Genomic DNA, 10,745 nt, shown 5'->3' with positions numbered 1-10,745 from the left:
TCCTCTCCCCTCCCATCCACTCCTCTCCCCTCCCCTCCACTCCTCTCCCCTCCCTTCCTTTCCCTTCCCTTCCTGTTTTCTTCAGTGCTAGTGGTTGAATCTAAGACTTTATGAATGCTCGGCAGTGATCTATCACAGAGAGATATTCCAGCTCATGCTTTTGCTATTTTGTAGGGTGCTCTTGGACAGAAACTGAAGTAATTATTTGAAAAGACAATTCAGCCATGCCATTCTCATACTTCAAACCTGTTAGGCTTCCAGTTCTGTAGCATGGGTTGCAGAGACCTTCCTGACTGCTTGCTACTCTGTTCTGTAGCCTTGTTTCCTAGCCTCCTTCTCTTTGCATCTTCCTGGGCCTACCTGGATCGACTTTCTGCGACTTAATTTTGTCTCATATCTTTCTCTGTCTTGTTCCTTCCTGACAATGTCTGCCCCTCTATATCCCTGCTCTTGCTCATTGCATTCCTTCTTTCCTGCTTTCTTTTTACTCACACTGAAACCAGTCCTTCTATCATGCTATCTCCATACCCTCAAATGTGTATTTGGCTGTTCCTCTTGCAGTTAAGCCCCACAAAGGCAGCTCTTTCATTCCTACTGCTCATCAGTGCCTCTCTTTACCCAATAAGAATCAGTGAATGAGTAAACTGCATGTGCTCTCCTTCCTCCTAGAGATGCAGTGATGGATCTTGCTTCTTCTGGACAGACAACATAAAGCAAGATTTTCATATATTTTAGTTTATTGAATGAGAAGAAAGCAGCTTTGCATGTATGTTATGTTTTGTTTTTGAATGCTAGGTAAACGTTGGCTTCATGTTTGCAAATGATTCTAACAGAGTTCTAATGAAATAGAAGGAACACTGAGAGAGATTGTTGACATGTTCAGTCTTGAAAGTACTGTCGTCTTCACAGTAATTTACATTTTAATTAGCTAGGTCCAAAATTCAAACACGAAACACAGGAAAGGAGTAACATACTCTCTCCTCTCTTTTTAAGTTAGTGATTGCTATATTTTAATCAATTTGCTTTAACATGTATTCTCAGTTCATGTTTTTAAAGCTTTGTTTATATATTTTATGTATATGAGTGCTTTCTCTGCATGCACACCTGCACACTAGAAGAGGGCATTGGATCTCATTACAGATAACTGTAAGCCACCATGTGGTTTTTGGGAATTGAACTCAGGACCTCCAGAAGAGCAGTGAAGACAGTATTGATTCTTAACCATGGACCCATATCTCTAGCCCCTCATTTCATTTTTAGGACAAGCTAGGGTAGATCGTTTACTAATCCTTTTGGAGATAAGGAAATTGAACTTTGGAGAATTTCCATGCTCGCCACAGGTCAGGTAAGGACAGAACTGGAACTGAAGCACTGGCCTCACTCCTGAAACTCATGCTCTTTATCTATCCTTAAATTGCCTCCTGTGGGGAACACTATGGGGAGGATTTCCTAGGTACACTTGAATTATTTTTATGGGCTATCAAAATTCTCATTTAAAAATGAAATTGGATCTTTGCATCTAAAAACAGCACAGCAGGGATCTCTAACCCAAGAGATGGAATTATCTGATGAGCCATGAATTGGAGAGTTGATTCCCTTTTGAAAAATATTGGCTGCAAAGTGCATTATTGGTGCAGCTAACCCCAGCCAGCCAGGGCTGTGCAGTGTGGGCAAGATGTCAAAGGAAATGCTCTTGCTCTACATGATCTCTGATGATGGCAGGCTACCACACAGACTGGACTTGTACTCTGTGCCAGTTAGACTTCTCCACATAGCAAGCTCTACATCAGCATACTCTTCCCATTTAATGAGTGAAAGTATGTGACATGGTCAAAATCATCCACTGGTGTCAGATAAAGCTGTAATGGAAGGCCTATCTGCTTAGGTGCTCCAGCCACACTGGATATTTCCCCTCTGACCCACATGGAAGACACAGACGAGAGGTGAAGCAACTGGAAATGAAATTATTCCACTTACTCTGCTTGTTCTCCAGTGAATGAAAGCGAGCTCAAAGAGAGGTAAGACAGGGCCAGTGAAATGGCTCAGTGTGTAAAGGTTCCTGCTGCCTGACAACCTGAGTTTCATCGCTGAGAGATGGTGAGTGAGAGGAGAGAACTGAGATGGTGAGAGAGAGGAGAGAACTGAGATGGTGAGAGAAAGGAGAGGACTGAGATGGTGAGAGAGAGGAGAGAACTGGCTCCTGAAAGTTGTTCCCTCTCCTCCATTTGTGTTTTCCCCATATATACATAAAATATATAACTAAATTTATAAAAAATACTAAAAAGAGGTCTGAAGCAATGGCTCAGTGGTTAAAGAGCTCTGACTGCTCTTCCAGGAGACTCAGGTTCAATTCCCAGCAACCACATGGCAACTCACAAATGCCTGACACCCTTACACAGACATACATGCAGGGAAAACACCAATGCACATAAAGTAAGAAATTCTTATAAAAAGTTAGAAAGAGAAAGTGTTAGTGAAGTCAGGCGGAATGCACACCACAAGCAGCAGATGTCAACGGTAGCCTGCCTTTCTTAAAAGAAGCTACTCCTTCACTCTTGTTTTAAAATATTACTTTATGAACTTCTCAAGGAAATGGATGGATCTGGGGAATCTCATCCTGAGTGAGGTAACCCAATCACAAAAGAACACACATGGTATGCACTCTCTGATAAGTGGATATTAGCTCAGAAGATCGGAATACATGAAGAACAACCCACAAACCACAAGAAGCTCAAGAAGAAGGAAGACCAAAGTGTGAATACTTCATTCCTTCTTAAAAGGGGAAACAAACTACCCATGGAAGGAGTTGCAGAGACTAACTACGGAGCAGAAACTGAAGGAAGGACAATCCAGCCTGATATAGCTGTCTTCTGAGAGGCTCTGACAGTACCTGACTAATACAGAAGTAGAGGCTCACAGCCATTCATTGAACTGAGTACAGGGTCTCCAATGAAGAAGCTAGAGAAAGGACCCAAGATGCTGAAGGGTTTGCAGCCCCTTAGGATGAACAACAATATGAACTAACTAGTACACGCAGAGTTCCCAGGGTCTAAACCCCAACCAAAGAGTACACATGGTGGGACCAATGGCTCCAGGAGCATGTGTATAGTAGAGGATGGCCAAGTTGGTCATCAATGGGAGGAGAAGCCCTTGGCCCTGTAAAGGTTCTATGTCCCAGTATAGTGGAATGCCAGGGCCAGTAAGCAGGAGAGGATCGGGTGGCAAGCAGGAGGAGGGGGAAGGAGGGAGGGAACAAGAGTTTGTTCTTGTTGTTTTTTGTTTTGTTTTGTTTTTTTGGGTTTTTTGGAGGGGAAACTGGGAAAGGAGATACTGTATGACATGTAAATAAAGAAAATATCTAATAAAAATATAGAAAATATTAAAAAATAAAATATTACATTAAAATATGTTTTTAAAAAAAATCTATTTATTTTACATATATGAGTACATTGCCACTGTCTTCAGACACACCAAAGAAAGGTATTGGATCCCATTACAGAAGGTTGTGAGACACTGTGTGGTTGCTGGGAATTGAACTCAGGACCTCTGGAAGAACATCCAGTGCTCTTAACCTCTGAATCATCTCTCCAGCTCCACAAAATAAAATAATTTTTTTTTTGTTTATTTCCTGAGACAGAGTTTTTCTGTGCAGCTCTGGCTGTCCTGGAACTTGCTCTGTAGACCAGGCTATCATAGATCTCATAGAAATACTCCTGATTCTGTGCTACCATCACCTGGCTAAAAATTATCTTAATTGAAAATTAACTATGATATTCGAGTTTGTGGTAATTTGATAGATTACACTAAGCATGAAGACCAAGCTGCACATCAGCTACAAATGTGTAGGGGGCCTAGGTTCAGTCACTGCATGGTCTTTGGATGGAGGTTCAGTCTCTGTGAGCCCCCATGGGCTCAGGTTTGTTGACTCAGTAGGCCTATTGTGGTGTCCTGGACCTCTCTGCCTTCCTCAGTCTGATCTCCTAGTCTTCCCCAAGCTTCCCCAAGCTCCTCCTAATGTTTGGCTGTGGGTTTCTGCATCTGTTTCCATCAGCTGCTGGATGAAGCCTCTCAGAAGACAGTTACGCTAGGCTCCTGTCTGTAAGCATCACAGAGTATCATTGATCGTGTCAAGGGGTGGTTCTCTTCAGTGGTGTGGGTTGGGTCAAGTTGGGCCAGTCATTGGTTGGCTGTTCCCTCAATCTCTGTTCCATCTTTATCTCTGCATATCTTATAGGCAGGACAAATTTGGGGTTGAAGGTTTTGTAGTGGGTTGGTGTCTCCTTCCCTTCACTGGAAGTCCTGCCTGGTCTACAAGAGGTGGCCACTTCAGTCTCCATATCCACTGCTAAGAGTCTGAACTAGGGTCAACGCCATAGACTCCTGGGAGCCTCCCCAGTCCCAGGTCTCCAGCTTGTCCTAGAGATGCCCCTCCCCTCTTTTCATTCTTTCTCCCAGCCCTCTCCCCCTCCCCCTGATCTCCATCTCTGTTCTCCTCCTCATTCCCTCTCCCATCCAATCCCTGCCCTCCATCTGCCTCCCATGTTTATTTTATTTCCCCTTCTGAGTGAGAACTCTCCCTTAGGTTCTCCTTGATACTTAGCTTTATTTTCAGTCTGTAGATTGTAGCATGGTTATCCTGTATTTTATAGCTAATATCCACTTATAAGTGAATACACGCCACGCGTGTCTTTCTGGGTCTGGATTACCCCACCCATGATATTTTCTAGGTCCATCCATTTGCCTGTAAATGTCATGGTGTCTTTGTTTTTAATAGCTGAATAGTATTCCACTGCATAAATGTACCACATTCTTTTAATCCATTCTTTTGTTGAGGGGCATCAAGGTTGTTTCCAGTTTCTGGATATTATGAATAAAGCAGCTGTGGACAGTTGAGCAAGTGTCCTTGTGGTATGGTGGAGTAACTTTTCTGCATATGCTCAGGAGTGGTATAGCTGGGTCTTATATTCAAAGTTTTCTGAGAACCCGCCAAATTGATTTCTAAAGTAGTTATATATATTTGCACTCCCACCAGCAATGAAGGAGTGTTCCCCTCGCTCCACATCCTCAAGACCATGTGCAGCCACTTGAGTTTTTGATCTTAGCCACTCTGATGGGTATAAGATGAAATCTCAAAGTCATTTTGATTTGGATTTCCCTGATGACTAAGGATATTGAACATTTCTTTAAGTACTTTGTGGCCCTTAGAGATACCACTGTTGAGAATTCTCTGTTTAGCTCTGTACCCCATTTTTAAATTGAATTATTTTGTTTGTTAGTGTATAATTTCTTGAAGTTTTTAAAATATATTTTGGATATTAGTCCTCTGTTAGACATATGTCTTAGTGAATCCCTTTCCCCATTCTGTAGGCTGCTGTTTTGTCCTATTGATGCCATTTGCCTTACAGAAGCTTTTCAGTTTCATGAGGTACCATTTAGCTATTCTGTTTTTCCATATGAAGTTGAGAATTGCTCTTTCAAGGTCTGTAAAGAATTGTGTTGGAATTTTGATGGGAACTGTATTGAATCTGTAGATTGCTTTTGGTAAAATGGCCATTTTTCACTATGTTAATCCCGCCGATCCATGAGCATGGGAATCTTTACATCTTCTCAGACTTTCCTCAGTTTCTTTCTTCAGAGACTTAAAGTTCATGTCATACAGGTTTTCCTCTTGCTTGCTTAGAGTTACACCAAGGTATTTTATATTATTTGTGGCTATTGTAAAAGGTGTTGTTTCCCTAATTTCTTTCTCAGCCCTTCTATGATTTATATAAAGGAGAGCCACTGATTTTTTTTTAAGTTAATTTTGTATCCAGCCACTTTGCTTAAGGTGTTTATCAACTATATAAGTTATCTGGTAGAATTTTGAGGGTCCAAAGTGAGAAGATGAAGCAGATACTGTTTGAAATCTTTAATGCCCCAGCCAGGTATGTGGACATTCAGACAGCACTGCTCTTGTATGTATCTGGGCTCACAACTGGCATTGTCATGGATTCTGGTGACAGGCTCATACATACAATGCCCGTCTATAAGAGCTACTCACCCTTCCTCACACCATCTTGCTTCTGGACCTGGCTGATCAGGACCTGACAGACTACCTCATGTAGATCCTGACCGAGTAGGACTATAGTTTTACCACCACTGCTGAGAGGGGAATTGCTCATGACATTAGGGAGAAGCTGTGCTATGTTGCCCTGGATTTTGAGCCAAAAATATCAAGGGCAACATTCTCCTCTTCTTTGAAGAAGAGTTATGAGCTGCCTGATGGGCAGGTGGTCACCACTGGCAATGAGAGATTCTGGTGTCCAGGCCTCCTGGGCATGGAGTCCTGGAGCATCCATGAGACCTTCAACTCCATCATGAAGTGCCATGTGAATATCAGCAAGGACCTGTATGCCAATACAGTGCTGTCTGGTGGTACCACCATGTATCCAGACACTGCTGACAGGATGCAGAGGGAGGACACAGCCCTAATACCTAGGACAATGAAGATTAAGATCATTGCTCCCCCTGAGCGCAAGTACTCAGTCTGGATTGGTGGCTCCATCCTGGCCTCACTGTCCACTTTGCAGCAGATAGGGATCAGCAAGCAGGAGTATGAGGAGCCAGACCCCTCCATCATCCACCCTCAATGCTTCTTAGAAAAACTGATCCTGAAGTATCAGTTTGCCCTAACAAATACACATACTTCACCTAACCTCATGAAACTGGAATAAGCCTTTGAAAAAGAAAAGAAATTCAAACTTGAAGCTTGTATCTGATATCAGTACTGGATTGTAGCACTTGTTGCTGGTTTTTGACCTTATATTCAAGTTAACTGTTCCCTTGGTACATGTTTAATACCCCATGTGTATCTTGATTTAGTCCTTAGTTCATGTGACTTGGTCACTTTGGTGGCTGGGGAGAGCACGCTGTGGGAGAGAAGTCCTCAGCCTGGTGGATCTGTGTGAGCACCAAACAGTGATACTCTGCAGAGTATTAACTGACAGCAGACTTCCCCGGTTTCCTGAGGCTGGTAAGGGTTCCTGGGCCAGTCACCACTTCCTTCTTGCCAGTTTAACAGGGTGGGAAAATTTGAGCCTTAGGGCCTAGTTTTCTTTCTGTTTTTTGTTTTTGTTTTTGTTTTTTCCCTTTCCTTCTGACAGCCGTGGGTTTCTATTTGCCTTGAGTAGGGAACATTTTTGTTGATACCTGTAAATGTATTCATCCTTTTAATTTATGTAAGGTTTTTTGCATTCAATTCTTTAAGAAATGACAAATTTTGTTTTTCTGCTGTTCAATGAGAACATTAGGCCCCAGCAACACATCATTGCATAAAGAAAAATAAAAGTGCTGAAGTAACAAAACAAAAAATAAAAACAACAACATGGAAAAAGAATATTGGGGTTACTTATATATATTAGCATATCATTTGTGAATAGCAATACTTTGATTTCTTCCTTCTCAATTTGTATCCCCTTGATCTCCTTCAGTTGTCTTATTGCTCTGGCTAGAACTTCAGGAACTATATTGAATAGATAGGGAGAGATTGGGCAGCTCTAACCTGTCCCTGGTTTTAGTGGAATTGCTTTAAGTTTCTCTACATTTAATTTGATGTTGGTTTTTGGCTTGCTACATATTGCATTTGTTATGTTTAGATATGCACCTTGTATCCCTGATCTCTCCGAGACTTTTATCATGAAGGGGTGTGGATTTTGTCAAAGGCTTTTTCAGCATCTAATGAGATGATCATGTGACTTTTTCCTTTGAGTTTGTTTATATGGTGGATTACGTTGATGGATTTTCATATATTGAACCATCTCTGCATCCCTGGGATGAAGCCTACTTGATCATAGTGGATGATGTTTCTGATGTATTCTTTGGTTCGGCTTTTGAGTATTTTATTATTTTTGCATCAATGTTCATAAGGGAAACTGGTCTGAAATTCTCTTTCTTTGTTGAGGCTTTGTGTGGTTTAGGTATCAGGATGACTATGGCCTTATAGAATGAGTTTGGCAATATTCCTTGTATTTCTATTTTGTGGAATAGTTTGAAATAGTTTAAAATTTATTTTCTCAGCAACTTTCAAATACAAAATACATTGCTATCAACTCTAGGGAGCATGTTATATAATACAGCATCCTGCCTGAGATTTCTACCCTTTAAGCAAGGATCCCCATCCCGTTGGTCCATGGGAACTACCTTCTACTCTCTGGTGCCATGAGCTCTACTTTTAGATTTCATATGTGACTTGATTGTGTGGCATTTCCTTCCTGTTCCTGGCTTCCTTCATTTAGCATAGTGTCTGCTGGCTCATTCACATTTGAATGAGTGTCAAGATTTCCTTCTTCATGAAGGCTGGGCAGTATCCTGTGTGTGTTTCTGAGCAGGAGCACATTGCTCTTTGTCCATTCATCCACCAGTGGATACTTATGTGGCCTCTATATCTTAACTATTATGAACACCTGCTGTAGTAAATAGAAGTGGCAACTGTTGCAGTGAATATGGAGTGCAGATATCTCTGCTATATTGATTTTGCTTCATTTGTACAGACAGCCAGTAGTGGGATTGCTGGGTTAGAGGCTTTCTCTGTCTCTGTATCTTTGTGTCTCTCTGTTTCTCTGTCTTTCTCTGTCTCTGTCTGTCTGTCTGTCTGTCTGTCTGTCTGTCTTTCTCTCTCTCCTCTCATTGTGTATTCCTGGCCTAGAACTCATTCTATAGAACAGGCTAGCCTCAGACTCAGAGCTCCACCTACCTTTGCTTCCCAGGTGCTTGGGTTCACTACAGAGCCAGGTAGTTCTATTTTCAGATCTCGGAGGAACCTCCAAGCTGTTTTCCATAGCTGCTGCACCAATTTGCATCCTTTCAGACTGCTCAAGGGTGCCCTCTCCTCCACAGCCTTGCCAATACTTTTTATTGTTGGTCTTTTGATAATGAGTATTCTGGGCAGGAATGAGATCTCACCTCACTGCTGTCTTAACTTGCATTTCCCTATGACCTGTGAGCATTATTCAAATACTTGTGGGATATTTGCATGTATTCTTTGAAGATCTGCCTCTTCTGGTCCTGTTTTGGGCTGTTTATTTTCCTACTATTGAGTTTCTTATATATGTTGGGTCTTAACTGATCAGGTATATGATTTGTAAGTACTTTTCTCTTCTTCCATAATTTGTCTCCTCATTTTGTTGATTGTTTCCTTTGCTGTGTATTCCTCTGTATGTAAATAGTTTTCCTAATATCATTGGTTGAAGAACTTGTTATGTGTTCTTGGTAGCTTCTTTGAACATCAGTTGTCTATAAATGTGTAAATTTACTTCTACTACTGCCCCACTCAGTTCTCTGGCTGAGATGGAACTCACAGCTTTCCATATGCTGAGTGAATGTTTTGCCACAGAGCTCTATTCTAATCCTGTATCTTTTATTCTTTTTTAAAAAAATGTTTTTATTTTATGCCTATGGGTATTTTGCTTGGTAAATGTCTGTGCACCACATGCATGCCTAGTGCCTGCTGAGGTCAGGGGAGGGCATCAAGGCCTGGAGTTACAGGCATTTGGGAGCTACCATGAAGGTGCTGGGAATGGAGCTTGGCTTCTTTGGAAGAACAGCCTGTGCTCTAACCCCTACCCATCTCTCAAGCCCCTATATTCTCCAATCTTCTCTATTCTTAAGCCAAATATAAACCCCTAGAATTAGTACATGAGATCTGTAAAGTCAGGGAACACAAAATCCATGTATAAAATTCAGTGTGTAGGATGAATGTTAAGCACAATTTTAAGTAGGGAAATTGAAGTTCTAAGCAGCTACCACTTCACCCAAGCTCATCCAGCCAGTGCCCTTGAACCCAAGGTGTGATGCCCTAGACCTGGATTTCTCTCTACCAGCTGGGCATTGTCAACTTTAATGTTTTCAAGTCTTGGGAGACAGTTTGTACTTAGAACTCACCAGCCTTGCTGGCAATATTTGAGTGAGCTGCTCCCCACACCCCTTAAGTAAATAAGTAGCTAACACTCCTCATTCCTGATTAAGACAAACAGTTACCCAGAAGGAAGCTGCTCTATGCAAATCTATGCCTGTAAGTGGGAGTGGCGTGCTATGCCTTGTCCTCTGTCACATGGGCTCCTGTTCCATTTGTTTTTCCAATTCCTGTCTCCAGGACCTCTCATACAAATTCTGTAAACAAGGCCCCACTTGGCAACAATGAAGGACTGTTCCTCTTTCTCCACATTCTTGCCAGCATCTGCTGTCACTTGAGTTTTTGATCTTAGCCATTCTGATTGATGTGAGATGGAATCTCAGGGTTATTTTGATTTGCATTTCCCTGAAGACTAAGAACTTTGAACATTTTTTTTTATTTTTTATTTTATTTTATTTTTTTATGATTTGGCTAATACCATGTTGCCATTTTAAATTTTATTAGTCAGGATCACAAAACCATCTGTCCTCACATGGAGACCTCCATGTGTTGGTGGCCATTCTTTTTTTTTTTATTAGATATTTTCTTTATTTACATGTAAATTTCTCCTTTCCCAGTTTCCCCTACAAAAAACAAAGAAACAAACAAAAACAACAAAAACAAACCCCTGTTGCCTCCCCCCTCCCCATGCCTGCCACCCCGCCCTCTCCCACTTATTGGCCCTGGCATTCCCTTAAACTGGGGCACACAGCCTTCACAGGGCCGAGGTCCTCTCCTCCTATTGATGATCGAATTTGCAATCCTCTATTATACACATACTGCCAGAACAATCAGACCCCTCCATGTGCAGTCCTTG

At 41.7% G+C, this 10,745-nt stretch overlaps 1 pseudogene; it reads left to right on the top strand.

Moving 5' to 3' along the window:
- LOC116091012 overlaps nucleotides 1-6,639 on the top strand; it is a 72,100-nt pseudogene extending 65,461 nt beyond the window's left edge.
- The last annotated feature ends 4,106 nt before the right edge of the window (nucleotides 6,640-10,745 follow it).

This window comes from Mastomys coucha, unplaced genomic scaffold (genome assembly GCF_008632895.1).
Source record: "Mastomys coucha isolate ucsf_1 unplaced genomic scaffold, UCSF_Mcou_1 pScaffold15, whole genome shotgun sequence".
In the NCBI taxonomy this organism is placed as follows: Eukaryota; Metazoa; Chordata; class Mammalia; order Rodentia; family Muridae; genus Mastomys; species Mastomys coucha.
The sequence above is the reverse complement of the archived record's forward strand: the minus strand, read 5'-3'. Positions and strand labels throughout refer to the sequence as shown.